This window comes from Hemitrygon akajei, unplaced genomic scaffold, assembly GCF_048418815.1.
Source record: "Hemitrygon akajei unplaced genomic scaffold, sHemAka1.3 Scf000045, whole genome shotgun sequence".
Lineage (NCBI taxonomy): Eukaryota > Metazoa > Chordata > Chondrichthyes > Myliobatiformes > Dasyatidae > Hemitrygon > Hemitrygon akajei.
The window spans coordinates 3955867-3975443 of NW_027331931.1; the positions used below are offsets into that span (position 1 = coordinate 3955867).

The window sequence follows — 19577 nt, forward strand, 5'->3', positions numbered from 1 at the left end:
TCATTCAGCATTCAAGATGAGATAGTAATTCGAATGATACACTGTCTTTGGGAGAAGCCAGAGTGTGGTAGCAGATGGTTGCCTCTCTGACTGGAACCTGTGACTAGTGGTTGCCACAGGGATCAGTGCTGGATCTATTGTTGTTTGTCATCTATATCAGTAATCTGGATGATAGTGTGATTAACGGGATCAGCAAATTTGTAGATGACACCAAGACTGGTGTTGTAGTGGACAGCGAGGAAGATTATCATGGCTTGCAGTGCGAATTGGACCCGCTGGGAAAATGGTTTGAGAAATGGAAAATGGAATTTAATGGAGACAAGTGTGAGGTGTTGCACTTTGGTCTGACCTACCAAGGGAAGTCTTTCACAGTGACTGGTCGGGCATAGAGGAGTATTGTAGAAGAAAGGGACCTGGGATGCAAGCCCTTAATTCACTGAAAGTGGTATCACAGATAGATAGTGATGGAAAAAACATTCAGCCCATTAGCCTTCATGAACCAAAGTACTGACAACAATAGCTGGATGATATGTTGACTTGTAGAAGACATTGGTGAGGCCTAATTTGGAGTATTGTGTGCAGTTCTGGTCACCTACGTACATGAAAGATGTAAAAGAGGTTGAAAGCGTTCAGAGAAAATTCACAAGGATGTTGCCAGGTCTGAAGGACTTGGGTTCTTAGGAAATATTGAACAGGACTGGACATTATTCCTTGGAATGTAGAAGAATTGAGGGAAGATTTGATGGAGATGTACCAATATTATGAGGGTTATACATGGGGTAAATGGATGCTGTTTCTTTTTTCAAAAATGGCTTTTCCCACTGAGATTGGGAGGAACGACAACCAGAGGCCATGGATTAAGGGTGAAAAGTGAAACATTAAGGGGAACATGAGGGGAAACTTCTTCAAACAGACGATCATCAAGGTGTGGAATGAGCAGACAACCTAACTGGTGCATGCGTGCTCAACTTCAACATGTAAGAGGATTGTACAGGTACCTGGATGGTAGGGGTATGGGAATAGACATCTTAAATAGATCAACACTAACTAGATGGAACAAAGGGCCTGTTTCTGTGTTGTACCTTTCTATGACTCTGTGACAAGAACATGAAATAATACTATTATTAATTTAATTCATTTTATCAGCTGTGCGGACCAACCATTCATCCGGGCAGGAAATCTTCAGATGGCTTTAAAACTGTTAGAACTTTAATTGACAGTAGGTAAAAGAAAATCTCAGTTGCATGTCAAAGTCTAATTACGGAAGAGTGTTTCAGTTACTGTGGCGCCAGGAACCCATGCAGCTCAGTAGGAAATGGGGATAATACCAATTGAGAGAGTGAAACTGAGCCACGTCACGAATTGGATACGGCAGAAATGCCCCATTCTTATAGAGACAGGAAGCACATCAGACGGTTTGATGGTCATTCCAGATACCAGCACTCTGCCCAGTCAGGAGATGATTTCTCCGTCCAACTTGGGTTGATCCTCACTGTAACATTGTGATGTCAGATCACACCTTGGCAACTAAAGTGATCTCATCTGAAATGTTTTCCTACACCCATTGATGGATTTTGTAAATCCTTTTACAGGTTAAAAACGAGAAAGCATTTGTCTCCAGGAATCTCAAACACGGCACGCCAATTTTGCTGTCTCTATCTCGATATTTATAAAGTGGAGTCGACCGTCCTTCCTGCTCAGACTGTGGGGTGGGATCCACTAGGTCACCTCAATTGAAGGTACATCAGCAAACTCACGCTGGGCAAGGCCATTCACCTGTTGTCTGTGTGAGAGGATATTCAGTCGGTCATCCCACCTGTGGACATACCAGTCGGTTTCCACTGGGCAGAGGCCGGTCATCTGCTGAATTTGTGGGGAAGGATTTACTCGGTCATCTCACCTAATGGCTCTCCAGCGAGTTCACACCGGGGAGCAGCCGTTCACCTGCTCGGACTGTGGGAAGAGATTCACTCAGTCATCCCACCGACAGAGTCATCAGCGAGTTCACACTGGGGAGAAGCCGTTCACCTGCTCAGAATGTGGGAAGGGATTCATTCACTCATCCCATCTACAGAGACACCTGCGAGTTCACACTGGGGAGAGGCCATTCACCTGCTCGGACTGTGGGAAGGGATTCACACAGTCATCCAGTCTTCAGAGTCATCTGCGAGTTCACACTGGGGAGAGGCCATTCGCCTGCACAGAATGTGGGAAGAGATTCACTCTGTCATGCAACCTACAAACACACCAGCGAGTTCACACTAGGGAGAGGCCGTTCACCTGCTCAGAATGTGGGAAGAGATTCACTCAGTCATCTAACCTACAGAGTCATCAGCGAGTTCACACTGGGGAGAGGCCGTTCACCTGCTCAGAATGTGGGAAGAGATTCACTCGTTCATCCGACCTACTGAGTCATCAGCGAGTTCACACTGGGGAGAGGCCATTCACCTGCTCGGACTGCGGGAGGAGATTCACTCAGTCATCCAACCTACAGAGTCATCAGCGAGTTCACACTGGGGAGAAGCCGTTCACCTGCTCAGAATGTGGGAAGAGGTTCACTCGTTCATCCGACCTACTGAGTCATCAGCGAGTTCACAGTGGGGAGAGGCCGTTCACTTGCTCAGAATGTGGGAAGAGATTCACTCGTTCATCCTACCTACTGAGTCATCAGCGAGTTCACACTGGGGAGAGGCCATTCACCTGCTCAGAATGTGGGAAGAGATTTACTCAGTCATCCAACCTACAAAGTCACCAGCGAGTTCACACTGGGGATAAGCCGTTCACCTGCTCCGTCTGTGGGAAGGGATTCACTAAGTCATCCAACTTACTGATACATCATCGAGCTCACACTGGTGAGAAGCCGTTCACCTGCTCAGAATGTGGGAAGAGATTCACTATGTCATGCAACCTACAGACACACCAGCGAGTTCACACTGGGGAGAGGCCATTCACTTGCTCAGTCTGTGGGAAGGGATTCACTCGGTCATCCAACCTACAGAGTCATCAGCGAGTTCACACTGGGGAGAAGCCGTTCATCTGCTCGGTCTGTGGGAAGGGATTCACTCACTCATCCACCCGACTGAGTCATCAGCGAGTTCACACTGGGGAGAAGCCGTTCATCTGCACCGTCTGTGGGAAGAGATTCACTCTGTCATCCAACTTACTGGTACATCATCGAGCTCACACTGGTGAGAAGCCATTCACCTGCTCAGACTGTGGGAAGGGATTCACTCAGTCATCCCACCTACAGAGTCATCAGCGAGTTCACACTGGGGAGAGGTCGTTCAGCTGCTAAGAATGTGGGAAAGGATTCATTCAGTCGTCCCAACTACTGCCACAACAGTCAGTTCACACTAGGGAGTGGTCGTTGTTATGAATCCCTAGGTTTCGTTTGCTGTGGACTGTTATTTTATGAGAGAGAGAGAGAGAGAGAGAGAGAGAGAGAGAGAGAGAGAGAGAGAGAGAGAGAGAGAGAGAGAGAGAGAGAGAGAGAGAGAGAGAGAGAGAGAGAGAGAGAGTCTGACTCGCAGCTTGTTTAGTTTTAACCGAGTACACAGACACTCAGTGTCAGACAGAAACGAAGGAGGAGAAATTGAACAGTCGACACAAGGGAACTAGTGGCCAAGGGTCACTATTTGTGACTTTCCTATGCCCACAAGGGTGTGTTAATTATCGATTCAGCATAATGTACATCGAATGTGTGGTGGTCACCTCGTTTGATCCATAGGAGTGGATCTGATTTGGGGTATCCTGTGAAGGCCACTGATGTGTTAACCCTTGCCTGGGTGTGGTGTGGTAATTCACTTGAAGGCAATACCCCTTGTGACAAGTCAATTTCGGTGATCATTTGTATGTGGATTTGGAACAACGGATAAAATCTACAGCGACTGCTCTCTCGTTTTACCACCGTGGAACCTATGGAATTCGACATAATTGCCTTCTCTCGACATTTAACCTGGATTACAAATATCTCTCTCACAGCACCTATTCCGTGAATGAACTGAACTTTCATACTTTACCATCTCAAGACTCCAAGGCTTGATTCCCCTCAACTCGATAATTTGGGAGTTACATTTAAACACATATATACACATTACTCTGATAACTTTTGTTTATCTTGCTCAAGTTTCTATATAATAAGTAGATACTAATAAAGAGAGTGGGTTTTACATAAAAGCCAGACTCCAGTGTGAACTCTCTTGCTGCTGGTTTGTTTCTAAAGTGTATGGTTTGTAATGAAATCGGGGCCTGCATCCGAAATATGAACAAACTTGGGGCGTTTTGATTGATTAATTATCGATTTCATTGGGGAAATCCCTTTTGATTGATTTGTGTGTGGAAAATCAGCAGCAGATGCTGATAGGTTTGTGGAAGCGCCAACCTCTGAGGCATTAGAGGACGCCAGACGGATTGAGTTGTTGAGTATTGCTAAAACGTTAATACTTGCTGAGGTGAAATCGACAATGAGGAGGGCACAGATGCAGAGGATAACAGCTGAACATTATGTATCTGAGGGTGTGTTTAAAGTAAAGGAGTTGGAGGTGTTTCCTGAAAGTAAACCTCATGAGCTTGAGCTCCCGTATAAGTTAGAAAAATTAAAGATGGAGCTAGAGTAAAACAGAGGCAATTTGAGGGTAGAGAGGCAGAAAAACAGCGAGGAAGCAGCTCGAGCTGGAAAGGATAGAAAGATTGCAGGAAAGGTACTCTGGTGATAAGTTTGAGGCCAGTCGGGAAGTTAAATTGGTACCTGCGTTTGACGAGGCAGATGTTGTTAAATACTTTCAGAGTTTTGAGAAGGTTGCTCAGAGTTTAAAGTGGCCAAAAGAGGGTTGGCCTATTCTCATTTCATTCATTTTACAATCTTTTTATTGATTTTCCTATTAAAAAATACAAATCAGAGGAGGTGTTAGCAAACAGATAACACAAAAGATGTATAAACAGCAAAAAAAAAGTATATATTGTGAAAATCAGATAAGTTTTTTTAAAGTTTTTTTTTGGTCCTGAAAAACGTTGTCTCATTTTCACTATGTACTGTACCAGCAGTTATGGTCGAAATGACAATAAAAGTGACTTGACTTGAAGTATAATATTACGCTGTTATAAATATAATTTAAAAAACCACAACTCCTCTTAACAAATCAAAAAACAAAATTTGCCTGATCTCTTACAAAGTGTGATTAAAGGGAAGGCTCAGCAAGCCTATTCTGCTTTGACAGTTGATGAAGTAGCTGATTATGACATAGTGAAACAGGCTGTGCTCAAAGCTTATGAGTTGGTCCCAGAAGCATACAGGCAAAAGTTTAGAAATTTGAGGAAATCTGTGAACCGGACTTATATGGAATTTGCTTATGAGAAGTTTCTGTGTATTACACGCTGGAGCACATGCAAAAATATAAATGACGATTTTAACCGATTGAAAGAGTTGGTTTTAATTGAAGAATTCAAAAGGTGCGTCCCTGATGACATAGAGATGTATTCAAAAGAAAAAGATGCTGCCACTTTGCAGGAGTCCGCTAGATTAGCTGATGTTTGCTTTAACCCACGAGGTTAAGTTTACCCAGAGTAAGAGCTTCCAAAAGAGTAGCAGGGATCACCAGGGTAAACCAGAAATTAAAGCTGGGACTAGTGTCAAGAGTAAGGATGAAGGGAAACAGTTGAAGGAGAAATATTCTGGTCTTCCTTGTTACTATTGTAAGAAAACTGGTCATGTGATGGCTAATTGTTGCCTCCTGGGGAAGAAAAAGGAAAAGGAGGCAGTCCCGAATGCCTGTATTCAATATGTTGATGCACCTATAAACCCATAGGGTTCTGAACATTCTGTTGAGGCTCAGTTAAGGACTGAGAGGTCTGACCGAGTTAAGAAGGTGTTCGATCATTTTATGTCAGATGGGTTTGTACTAGTAAATGAATGGTCAACCGCGGTACCAGTGAAAATTCTTCGAGTTACTGGGGCTTCTCAGTCACTTATATTAGACAGCGTTCTAAAGTTTGGTGATGAGACTGATACTAGTGAGGTAAATCTTATTAAAGGCATTGGGGGCGGCATGGTTTCTGTGCCGTTGTAAAAGGTAACTTTACAGTCAGGATTGGTTTCGGGACCTGTTAAAATCGGATTGTGCTCCAGTTTACTGGTGGAAGATGTTACTTTGCTTTTAGGGAATGACCTGGCAGATGGTAAAGTTGTTCCTGCAGTGCAGTTGACAACTAAGCCAACCACTGACGACCCACAGATGGATTTTAACATTTATCCTTCCTGCGCAGTAACTCGAAGTATGGCTAAAAAGTCTGCCGACACAGACGGTTCTGTGCAGCATGATTCTGATATCCATGATAGCCAAAATCGGGATTCAGGTTATAATGACTTGTCAGGGACTTTTCTGCCTTCATTGTTTCAACAGGATTCAGGTAGTAAGTCTGATGAGGAAGATTTATGCCTGCCTAGGAAGGTGTTTATAGCAGAACGGAACTGAGAACCTGAGATTGAAGCTTTAAAAGAAACAGCTCTCTCAGATGATGAGATTAAGAAAGTGCCAGTTGGGTATTATCTCAAGGATGGAGTGTTAATGAGGAAGTGAGGGCCTCCTGCTATACCAGCGAGTGAGGAATGGAAATTGTTCACCAAGTTGTAGTTCCTATAGTTTATAGGGCTGAAATTTTAATGTGGCCAACAGTATGCCCTTAGGTCAACATTTTGGAGTGAATAAAACTGTAAACAGGATTAGGAAATAATTCTACTGGTGTTGTGACATTTTGCAGAACCTGTCACACTTGTCAAGTTGTTTCTAAACCTAATCAGGTCACCCCAGTGGCCCCACTGTGGTTTATACCTGCATTCCGGTGAAATTCAATAGACCGTATGAAATAGTCTCAAATTAATGATCTGAATTATGTTATTTAAACACCCGACTGATGTAACCTAACACAGGTGGTACACATAAATATGATAAAGCCTTATTTTGACAAGCAGGCACCATCTGTGAGTGTTGTTGTCAAAACATATGAATCTGGTGACCCTGAGAATGAAACAATCGACTCGTCTGAGAATTTTCACAAGCCAAACGTGGTCCCATTTAGGCTAATGAACTCAGTTGTTCCAGAAATCATTGATAACAGGTTGGCTCACCTGCAGGCAAAGCAACAACAACAGCTGAAGGAGTTAATTCTGAAGTTTAAAGATTTATTTCCCGATGTTCCCAGGCAAACCACGGTCGCAGTACATGATGTAGATATCGGTCAAGCCAAACCGATTAAACAACACCCATATCGCATGAACGTAGAAAGATGTAAATCGGCTGAGCAAGGAATTGAATATATGCTGAAAAATAGTATTATTAGTCCTTCAGCATCAGATTGGAGCTCACCCTGCGTTATTGTGCACAAACCTGATGGTAGTGTTAGATTTTGCACTGATTATAGGAAGGTAAATGCAGTAACAATAACAGATGCCTATCCTATCCCTAGGGTAGATGATTGCATCGTTAAGGTTGGAATAGATAATTTCTTACAAAGATAGATCTGTTGAAAGGGTATTGGTGTGTTCCATTAATGGACAGAGGTAGAGAAATTTCTGCATTTGCGACACCATCTGGTTTGTGTGAATACGGTGTTTTGACTTTTGGAAGGAAAAATGCTCCAGGAACATTCCAGAGAATGATTGATTCTGTAATTCGAGGGTTAGAACACACAGATGCCGATATTGATGACTTAGTCACAGGGAGTGACACTTGGGAAGAGCATATCTCTGCAGTAGAAAAGCTGTTTGACAGGTTTTCCCAGGCCAGCCTTACAGTTAACTTGGCTAAGAGTGAATTTGGCCATGCCACTGTGACCTGTCTTGGCTATGTTGTAGGTCAAAGCAAGTTGGCTCCTGCTCGGGCAAAAGTCCAGGCAATTTCTCCAGTTCCTATTCTGACTGCTAAGAAGGCTCTTCGAAGGTTTCTGGGAATGGATGTATATTATCGTAAGTTCTGTAAGCACTTTGCTGCTATGGCTCTTCCTCTAACTAATCTCCTGAAGAAGGGAGAGAAAAGTTTGTTTGGACCGAGCCTTGTCAGGAGTCATTTGATTGAAAGTTATTATTTGAGATTAGGCCAGTCAATGTAGTATTCTCAGCAAATTTAATTAGCAGATTGGAGCTGTGGGTGGCAACACAAGTCATGGGTGCACAGAGAGTAAAGAGGGGGCTAGAGAGACAACCCTGTGGGTTATGTGTGCTGAGGGTCAGAGAGACAGAGGAGATGGAGCCCACTGTTACCACCTGCAGGCGATCTGACAGGAAGTCCATGATCCAGCTACACAAGGCAGGGTGAAGGCCAAGGTCTCTGAGCTCCATGTCGATACTTCTTGCCTTCGTACGGCTACTGCTCTGCCCATGACTGCAAGGAACTGCAGAGAACTTTGGAGAGCAGAGAACATCAGAGAAACAAGCCTCCCCTCCATGGACTTTCCCTCCCTCGGAAAAGCAGTCCATGTACTCAAATAGTGCCGGAAAAAAAACATATTGTCCACCTCAACGAGACGACGTGACCGATCCGGATCTCACTGCTTTGTCTGAACGGGCGAAAGATGAAGCTACACGGACAGGTAGAGCAGTGACCCGCAGATGCTGCAGATCTGCAGAACAACTTGAACAGGAAACGGGATCACCGGACCGGTTTTATCTCCCACTCCCATCCCCAGACAGAGAACCAGCTACCCACTACACTGTGGAAAGAAGCAAATTTGCCGCTCACATCTCCTCTCACCTTAAATGTATTAGACATTTCAACCCCCAGGAAAAATATATCGTCTGTCCACTCTATCTATTCCTCTCGTAATCTTATAAACGTCCAACCAGTCTCACCCCAGCCTGCGCCGCTCTGGAGAAAACAACACAAGTTTGTCCAGCCTCTCGTTATAGCTCATGCCCTCTAATCCAGGCAGTGTCCTGGTAAACCTCTTCTGCGCCCTGTCCAAAGCCCCGACATCCTTCCGAGAATGGGGGCGACCAGAACTGTATGAAACACTACAGATGTGGCCTAACTAGTTTTATAAAACTGTGTCACAGACTGTAACGTTTTAGAAACGAACCAGCAGCAATAGCGTTCACACTGCAGTCTGGTTTTGATATTAAAACCACTCTCTTTATTAGTACCTACTTATAATATAGTAACTTAACGAAATAAAGGAAAGTAACAGAGTTAAGTGTATATATGTGTAAATATAACTCCCAGACTATCGAGTATGAGGGAACAAAGCTCAAAGACTTGAGATGGTAAAGTAGGAGAGTTCAGTAATCCACGGAATACCTGACGGGAGAGAGATATTTGTAATCCAGGATGAAACGTAGAGAAAAGGCCGTTACATCAAAATAACCGTCGACGAAATTCTTATCCGTTGAATCCGTCCACAGACGAATTATCAGCGAAGTGACCTGTCACAGGAATACCGTCTTCCAGGGGTTACCACACAACATACCCAGGTAAGGGTTAACACAAGATATTCCAAAACCCACTCCTATGGAATATACGAATTGACAACCTCACACATTCGTTGTGGTTCCGTGTACCGATGATCAACCCACTCTTGTGGGCATAGGAGAGTTCCAAGCCTCAGCTGCGACTAACTGAAGCTATCAGCTTTTCCAGTCTCTCTCTCTCTCTCTCTCTCTTTAGACTGACCGACTGCCTGTCTGCAGATCTCTCTCTCTCTCTCTTATGGTTCTGTCCACAGTCAGCGCTGTCAGCCTGTGACTGACGTCATAGTCCCGCCTCCTCACGCCGGCGCTCTTAAAGAAACAGTCACAGTACGACCGCAGGCTCGTAACAGCCGCAACACAACTTCCCGACTTTGAACTCAGTGCTTCAACTAATAAAGAAAACCATGCCATTTGCCTTCTTAGCCACCCGATCAATCTGTGCAGTCTCTTTCAGGGAGCGATGAACTTGGAGTCTAAGATCCCTCTGATCATCAACACTGTTCAGGGTTTTGCATTTAACAGTGTACTGTCTCATACATTCGACCTACCGAGCTGCCAAGATGATCATCACTAATCAAATCTCACTGAGATTTCTCAGGTCCTGTTGAATTTATTGCCAAGTGCACAAGTACGGGAAGGTACAGGTACAGAGAAACACTGACTTGTGGCAGCATCACAGGCAAGTACATTCAGATAACACACGGAACACAAATTATACGATTCTCTGTCAGTAACAATCTATAAAATGTTTTATGTCATTAACAATATATAAAATACATCGTGTCAAGATCAATATTAAAATGTGCATTTTGTGTCAATAACAGACTTGGAAATGTTGAATGTGCTCCCTGTCTCCATTCCTCCTATAATCCACAACCAGCTCCTTTGTTTTCGTCAAAATGAGAGAGAGGTTGTTTTCTTGACACAACTGTGTCGGTGTGATGACTTCTCTATATGCTGCCTCGTTATTGTTTGGGATTCGGCCGATCAAAGTAGTGTTGTCAGCAAATTTAATTAGCAGATTGGAACCCGTCACTGCAGCCCCACAGTGCACTGTGTACTGATTGCAAAGCTACGAAATTGCATGTGAATAGCCTCCCCTCCCCCAACTCCACTCTTTCTGCGTCACCAGCAGACTGGGACATCGCACATCTCGCTGCCTCCGCCAGGACATTAAACTGTGAACAACTGTGGTCAGGGACTGATCTCTGGGGTACTCCAAACGCTACCTCCTTCCAGTCTGAAAACGACCCACTCATCCAGACACACACTACCGGCAGTTTATCGATCTCCAACGGAAAAGCCTAATCACCTACTCCCGATGTTCAATACCATTGCTGACTCTGAGTTTACCACCGTCAAATGCCGGGAGGGACATACTAATCAGAAAGTCTCTCGTCACAGCCGTGTAAATAAAATTTGATCTCAGTCGGTGTGTGGCGCATGCTCAGAAAGCGAAGGAGACAGACAAACTGAGCCAAGTCAGACTGATGAAGGGGAGGAATGATCCATTTTGATACAGAGAGGGAAGCAGAGAGTTTGATATTGTGCCTGATGCGGGAACTTTAGCCAGTTAGAAGATGAAGTCTTATTCCTCCCACTTGTTTTGAGCTGTAACATAGTTTTTATCCGAAGGCACCAAGGAGACTAAAATTATCTGAGTTGAAATGTTGTCCTTCACCCACTGACGTAGTTTGTAAACATTTAACAGTGTAGAAAATTCAAAGGATTTGTGTCTGGGAATCACAATCACAACAGCACGTTAGTTCCGCTGTATCTGTCAGTTCACCAGCGCTTGAATGCCGCCGATCCTTGAATGTGGAGGCGGAGATGTTGGAGAAGACAGCGCCTCACTCGCTACAAGGAGAGCCCGAACACGTGTCACTGTCCGCGATCTGTCTGGATACATCGCGATGACGTTGATAGCACTGTGACGTCATTCATTGGCTCTCATTTTGGAAGGGATTCAGTCGGCCATCGCAGATACGCCGACAGCTTCGCACTGGGAAGCGGCCGTTCACCTGCTCCATGTGTGTGAAGAGACTCATTTAGTTAACCCACCTTGTGATGCTCCGGTGAGTTCACAATAAATAGAGTCCACATTTCTGTCCGGAGTGAGCAAAGAGTTTTACTCAATCATCCCAGCTGCTGCAACACCAGCAACTTCACATCAGGGAGGAAGTTCAAACCAGCTCTGTGTTAAATGTTTAACCATCACGGTGACTGAAGGCAGCTGCAGGTTCATGAGGGACTGTTACTGTCAGATTCTGCAGTTCTTGCGGCTGCTCATCGCACCCAGGACTGAACCCTGGTCACTGAGCATTGGAGGAGTCTGTTCTGCTGATGTTAGCCTTAAACTAGACCGGTGTTTAATATTATAGATCTGTGACAGATAAATCACTTCTGTATCAAATTCCGTGTCTCAGGTCCCTGCCCATGTTTCTGTTCCATATCAGAATATCAAAATCTATCATAGAATCATAGAAATCTATAGCACATTACAGATTCTTTGGCCCACATGGTTGTGCCGACCATGTAACCTACTCTAGAAACTGCTTAGAATTACCCTACCGCATAGCCCCCTATTTTCCTAAGCTCCGTGTACCTATCTAAGAGTCTCTTAAAAGACCCTATTGTATCCTCCTCTACCACCGTCGCTGGCAGTGCATTCCACACACACACCACTCTTTGCTCTGACATCTCCTCTGTACCTACTTCCAAGCAGCTTAAACCTATTCCCCCTCGTGTTAGCCGTTTCAGCCCTGGGAAAAAAAAACCTCTGGCTATCCACACGACCAATGCCTCTCATCATCTTATACACCTGCATGAATTCCCTGCATGATTTTCTCCGGGCTGATTAAGACGATGAGCTCACTGTGGTTGTGACGTTCTTCAGGGCTCTGGACGAAGTTGGTTAAACTCCTTCTTCCCTGCTCTTTTCAACGTTTTGGGTCATTTTCACCAATTTTAAAGGATTGTGCCTCAGACAGCTGGGTTGTTGCAATTGTTACGGACCAGCAGCAATAGATCACTAATGGAGTCTGGTTTGGATGTGAAAACCACTCTCTTCATTAGTATCTACTCCAAATATAAAGGATTAAAAGAAATAAACAGATGTTAACAGTGTAATGCGTATATATAGCTCCCAAACGATCAAGCTTGGGAAACAATGCTTAAATCTTCAGATGGTAAAGTGGAAAAGTTCAGTAATCCACGGAATAAGTGAGTGAGAGGAGAGATTTGTAAATCCACACGAACATGTAGAGAGAAGGCAATTACGAAAAATTCCACACACATTCCACGCTGGGGAAACGTAATAACAGTCGCTGAAGATCTTATCCGTCGATTAGTTCCGAAATCCACTTAGAAATATCACCAGGTGACAGTGACAGGAATATTGTCTTCAAGTGGTTACCACAGAACACCCCGATTCCAGGTAAGGGCCAACAAAAGTGATACCACAGGACACTCCAGCAAATCCACACATATGGATGATACGAAGTGACAGTCACACATCCGTTGTGCACTGCGTGCCGATGATCAGATCAACCCAACCTTTTGGGCATGGAAGAGTTGCAGCCTATAGCAGTCACACGCTGAAGTTCCAACAGCTTGTCTCCCTCTCCCTCTCCTGCTCCCGCTCCCTCAGGCTGCCGCAGCTTGTGTCTGACGTCACAGCCCCGCCTCACTCAGGCACTTAAAGCGACACTCACAGGAAACGAACCTGCGGTCTCGTAACACAATGCACCTCTAAAGTCTGACAGCAGACTAGCGAGTGAATCTTCGATGGTGCAGAGTCAGAAACCGAAGAGTTGCCAGCCTGTGATTCAGCCTGTGGGCTTTGGGGCTCCAGAGAGAGATGGGGTCTAGAGTTTACAAGGAGGAAGAGAAATCAAACCAGCAGGATATGGCTACAAACGAAAGATCAGAAACATTTGGAAACTGATTGACCGAGAAAAAAAGATGGTTCATTTCTGCAAAATACTGCTGGAAATAAACAGATCAGGAAGAAATTTTGGAGAGGAATAAATAGAAAACGTTTTGGCAGAGCCCCTTCAGCATGCCTAGCCTGTGTACTCCGCTGCTTAGTTGCTCTCTGAATTGCAGAGTTCCTCCAGCGTTTTGTGTGTGTGCGTCTTTGTATTTCCAGCAACTGCAGAATCTCCTGTGTTAAATATCTGCATTTTACTTTGGCATTAGATACACGTTGATATTGAGTATATTGTTTCTGTGAGCCGCTTTCTGCGTTAAAACGGCTGCAGATTTTTCTATACACACACGAAAAAAAATGAGGTAAGGACATTGAACCGCTGCTTGAAGAATGGCACCCTCATTACCCATAATGCCCTGCATTAAAAACTTTTGACCGGCGTTGAAGCACCGATGAAATGCGCAGGCGTCAGGGCTGTGACGTCTCAGAGTAACACGCATGCGCGAAGTACACAGAAGGCTTTGAAAATGTCGGGTGCAGGTAAGAGCAATTATCCATTTTTTTTTATCTTAAACACCGATTTCAGGACAATTCCTGTGAACTCCGAACACCGTAACCAGCAATCCCGGACAGTCCTGCTCTCGTCCTTCTCTCTCAGCCCCACGATCCTTACACGGGCCCCGGGGAGCTTCCGGTTGATGAGGGCATTGGAACCGATGGATCTCTCAGACAGAATGAGCTCCAGCTATCTAAATGCAAGGATTGGGAACTCGGAGAAAGGGAACAACATCGGGTCTTACCAGTTGAGAAAATCACCTTTGTTCTATCTCCAATCACTAACAAGAGAAAATCTGCAGATGCTGGAAATCCAAGCAACACACACAAAATGCCGGAGGAACTCAGCATTAGTACTCTTTTCCATAGATGCTGCCTGGCCTGCTGAGTTCCTCCAGCATTTTGTGTGTGTTGCTTGAGCTACCTCGTCTCGTTCTGGACTTTGCTACCGGTGAGAACATGTTCTGACCCATTCTCTCTGGGTACATGATGATACCAAACACCTTTGCCCTGGGCAGCAAGTAGCTTTCACATCACCAATGTGTCCGACTCCAATGAGACAGATTACTGCCCTTCCCTTCATATTCATTGGCATTGCCATCACTGAGTTCACCACCGTCAGTCATTGGGGGAGGGTTCAGGGGGAATATTTATGTAGAATACAGAAACTGGTGATACTTGTGTGTATTGTGGTGATGCAAAAGTTGCTGGAGAATTTGCAAGAGGGAAGAAGTGGAGTGATATTTGGAAATCTGACTTTTTAAAGCATAATTTAGCAAGCAAACCACATATGGACAATGTGCAAAAGCTTTGGTGAGAAAATCCTTCATTACCCGTTCCAGGCCTGCTACATAGGTTGAGTGAGAGTGCAGATGAACTCGATCAAACCCAGAGGAGATCAAAGTACTTATCAACAGTGATTTGCTAGCTGTTAAAATTAATATCTCTCTATGTAAAATTCACTGTGCACGTGTTGTCACTGGGTAAAAAATGCACAGTACAAGATTTATGTGCACACTGGTTATTACAAGTGAGAGGGGGTATTGGAGGGAGGGAGGGGAGACCTCCAGTGTCCCTGATGTCCTCACCTAGAAGATATGCAACCAACTGCAGCTTGTAACCCTGCACTTTAAGATGTTGGATCTTAAAATGGGTGAATTCCATATCATCCAGCAGTTGGAGGGGAGTGATGGATATGACATGAAGAGAGGTGAGTTACACCCAAGGTGCAGGACACAGGAAACTGGGTGAAAGTCAGGAAGGGGAATGAGGTTAAATAGCCATCGCAGAGTACTCCTGTGGCCATCTCACACAACAACAGGTAAATCAATTTAGAAGCTGTTGGGGGGAATTACCTGACAGAGAAAAGTCAAAGAGATGAGAGAGGATTCGTTAGTTCAGGGGACAGAACAAGAGGTGACTAATATCCTAGTGGTAAGGCTTGCTAGAGGTAATGTGGGCGGGGTGGGTGATGCACTTAAAGTAAGTTGCAAGGAGGATTGGAGCCAGAATGACAATAGATAGTGGAGAGGGTGAATTGAATTGAATTGAATTGGCTTTATTATCTATATCCTTCATATAGATGAGTAGAAATCTTTATGTTATGTGTCCATCTAAAGGTGCAAGGTGTAATTTATAATAATTAGTTTGTATATAGGACAGTCAAGAAAGCATAGAAATCAATTAACCAGTCTGATGGCCTGGTGGTGATGATGTCCCGGAGCCTGTTGATCCTTTTGCTGTGGTACCATTTCCTGGATGGTAGCAGCAGGAACAGTTTGTGGTTGTGGAGAATTTGGTCCCCGATAACCTTTCGGCCGTTGTGTAATTTCTTTGTTTATGTTGAAAGCCTTTTATAGGTGTATAAGATGATGAGGGGCATTGTTCATGTGCATAGCCAGAGTTTGTTTTCCCAGGGCTGAAATGTCTAACACGAGGGAGCAGAGTTTTAAGGTGCTTGGAAATAGATACCGAGGGTATATCAGTGTAAGTTTTTTACAGTTACTGTTTCAGTTACTGTGGGGCCAGGCATCCATGCAGCTCAGTGGGAACAGGGAATAATAGCAATGGAGAGAGTCAAACTGAGCAAGGTCACAGATTGAAGATGGCAGAAATGCCCCATTCTTATAGAGACAGGAAGAACATCAGAGCGTTGAATGCTCATTCCAGATACCAGCACTGTGCCCAGTTGGAAGATCATTTCTCTCTCCAGCTTGTGTTGAACCTTACTGTAACAGTGTGATGTCAGATCACACCATGACAACTCAAGTGATCTCATCTGAAATGTTGTCCTACACCCACTGATGCATTTTTTAAAATCTTTTTACAGGTTACAAATGACAAGAAATTTCTCTACGGGAATCTAAAACACACCACGCCGGTTTTGCTGTCTCTGTCCAGATATTTAAGAAGTGGAGCAAGGGATTCACTCGGTCATCTGACTGACTGGCATGCCTGTCATTTTAAACAGGCGATTCCCATTCATCTGCTCAGACGGTGTGAATGAATTCAGACGGATATTTCAACTAAAGGGACATCAGCAATTTCACACTGGGACAAGGTCATTCACCTGTTCTGTGTGTGAGAAGGGATTCAGTAGGTCTTCCCACCTGTGGACAAACCAGTCAGTTCACACTGGGGAGCGGCCGTTCACCTGCTCAGACTGTGTGAAGGGATTCACTAAGTCATCCACCCTAATGGCTCACAAATGAGTTCACACCGGGGAGCGGCCGTTCACCTGCTCGCACTGTGGGAAGCGATTCAGTTTCTCATCAAAACTGAAGGTACATCAGAGAGTACACACTGGGGAGCGGCCGTTCACCTGCTCAGACTGTGGGAAGAGATTCACTCAGTCATCTAAACTGAAGGTACATCAGCGAGTTCACACTGGGGAGAGGCCATTCACCTGCTCAGACTGTGGGAAGCGATTCACTCAGTCAGCCCACCTACAAGCACACAGGTCAGTTCACACTGGGGAGAGGCTGTTTACCTGTTCATACTGTGGAAAGGGATTCATTTTGTCAACTCAGCTGCTGAGACACCAGTCAGCTCACACTGTGGAGAGGCCATACACCTGCTCAGTGTGTGGGAAGGGATTCACTCAGTCATCCACCCTAATGGCTCACCAGCGGGTTCACACTGGGGAGCGGCCGTACACCTGCTTGGACTGTGGGAAACGATTCACTCGGTCATCCAACCTACAAGCACACAGGTTAGTTCACACTGGGGAGAGGCCATTTATCTGCTCATACTGTGGGGAGGGATTCACTTTGTCATCTCAGCTACTGAGACACCAGTCAGTTCACACTGGGGAGTGGCCGTTCACCTGCTCAGACTGTGGGAAGGGATTCATTTGCTCATCTGAATTTAAGGTACATCAGCGAGTTCACACTGGAGAGAGGCCATTCACCTGCTCAGACTGTGGGAAGGGATTCACTCGTTCATCTGAACTGAAGCAACATCAGCGAGTTCACACTCGAGAGAAGCCGTTCACCTGCTCAGACTGTGGGAAGGGATTCACTCAGTCATCTCATCTGAAGGTACATCAACGAGTTCACACTGGAGAGAGGCCATTCACCTGCTTGGACTGTGGGAAAGGATTCACTTGCTCAACTAAACTTAAGGCTCACCAGTCAGTTCACACTGGGGAGTGGCCATTCACCTGCTCAGACTGTGGGAAGGGATTCACTTGCTCATCCAAACTGAAGCTACACCAGCGAGTTCACACTGGAGAGAGGTCGTTCAGCTGCTCAGAATGTGGGAAGGGATTCAGTCTGTCATCTCACCTACTGAGACACCAGCGAGTTCACACTGGGGAGAGGCTGTTTACTACTCCTCTCGGAAGGGATTCACTCAGTCATCCCACCTACAAGCACACTGGTCAGTTCACTCTGGGAAGTAGCCATTCATCTGCTCAAGCCTGAATTATACCTCTCAGTAGGCGCTACGGCATAGCATACACAGTAGCCCATGCATGTCGTCTACACAGTTGTGAGTATTTCTACTTTTGTGTTTATGTGTCTGTGTCACTCTGCCAGAACACTAGTTGGCATTGGTGTTCTAGGCCACTGTGTTGAATTGACTCGTGTGGAGTTGGGAACGATGGTGACTGCTGAGTTCATCTTGTTGGAGTTGGAGCTAATAGATGTTGAACAAGAGTTACTCTTATTGAAATTACTGCAGCGCAGAAAACAGAGAAGTTTTTCTATTTCGAACCGATGTTTGTGGAAATTTCCTTCCACAAATTTGATTGCATTTTCAAGTCTTTATTGTGTGCCGGTGAAGAGTCGTGCAAATGTACTTATTTTCTGATTTCCTCACTTAATCTCTCCTCGACGTGGTCCACTTTCCAAATTTGAAGCAACAGGAAATGCAGAGGAGGAAACTGGCTGCTGCCAAGTGGACCAATCACAGTTCTTGCAGTCTGTGTCGCCTCGATGCATAGCTAGATTTTTGGGAATGGGCGCGTTAGGCTACATTAGGCAAAAAACTCTCTTGGAGGCGCTACATGGAGTAGGTAGCTTTCGGGCTTTGCTCCGTTCATTTTAAAGTTACTTACCACCCTTTAATATCTTTATCAAAGTGTTTATAACACTTTTATATGTTTGAGTTTGAATTTTAATCGACTAAAATGGCTTACAGAGGAAGAAAGGCATTAGCTGAAGGCAAGGAAACCAGTTATGGAAATGGAAAGAAAGAAGATGTCTTTGAACAGCCTAAAATGTTTCAACTTACTTTACAGGTTATCTCAAATCTTTTGGATGAAAAACTTGATGAAATATTTACTACCTTGGAAGTATGGTTAAAGGAGAGCAAAGGTAGATTGGCAACACTTGAAAAGAAGAACAAAAAACAGCAGCGGCAAATTTCAGAGCTTATTAAAGCTGAAAAACAGAGAGATCACAAGTTGAATTCTTTGTAAAAGAAATGATCTTTGACCACTCATACATTGGAGCAGAACAAAGTCAAGATTATTGATTTGGAGAGTCGAAGCCACAGACTGAATTTGCGAATAATAGACTCAGTGAGGACGTTGAGAGCCGGGATCTTACTCAGTTTTTTTTCTCAATTCTTAATGGAGGTCTCTGGCTCGGAGGTTTTTTCTTCTCTTCCTGCACTCGACCACGCACATCAGGCGCTGCAAACAAAACCATCAAAAGGGTTAAAACCGTGTCATGTAATTCTTCGATGTCACAATGTGAATACTAAGGAGGAATTCATTCGGATTGCTCGTTAGAAAGGAGTTACTGAGCATCAGAATCTTTGTTGTCCTGTGGTTATACAAGAAAGATTGCGTTTTAAAATGGTGATGTCAGAATTATATCAGAGGAATCTTTGTCCAGCTTTGTTATATCCCGCTTGCCTAATGGTTGCTCTGCCTGATAAATCATTCAAATGGTTTAAATCCGTGGATAAAGCAAAACAATTTTCCGTGGGATATTTTGCGATACCTTCAAAACATATATCCCAGGGCAAATTATTTCATACTCTACTAGATTGAGAAAACAAATTAATAATGAAATACGTACATTGGTTGATAAGATTAAAGAAACTGATAGAAAATATTCTATTGCTCCCAATTTGGAGCTTTATAAAGAGAGAGTTGAACTTCAGATGAAACATCGCTTGTTATTA

At 44.4% G+C, this 19577-nt stretch overlaps 1 pseudogene; it reads left to right on the forward strand.

The window, feature by feature from the left end:
• LOC140720586 (uncharacterized) overlaps window positions 1-17866 on the forward strand; it is a 33652-nt pseudogene extending 15786 nt beyond the window's left edge.
• The last annotated feature ends 1711 nt before the right edge of the window (window positions 17867-19577 follow it).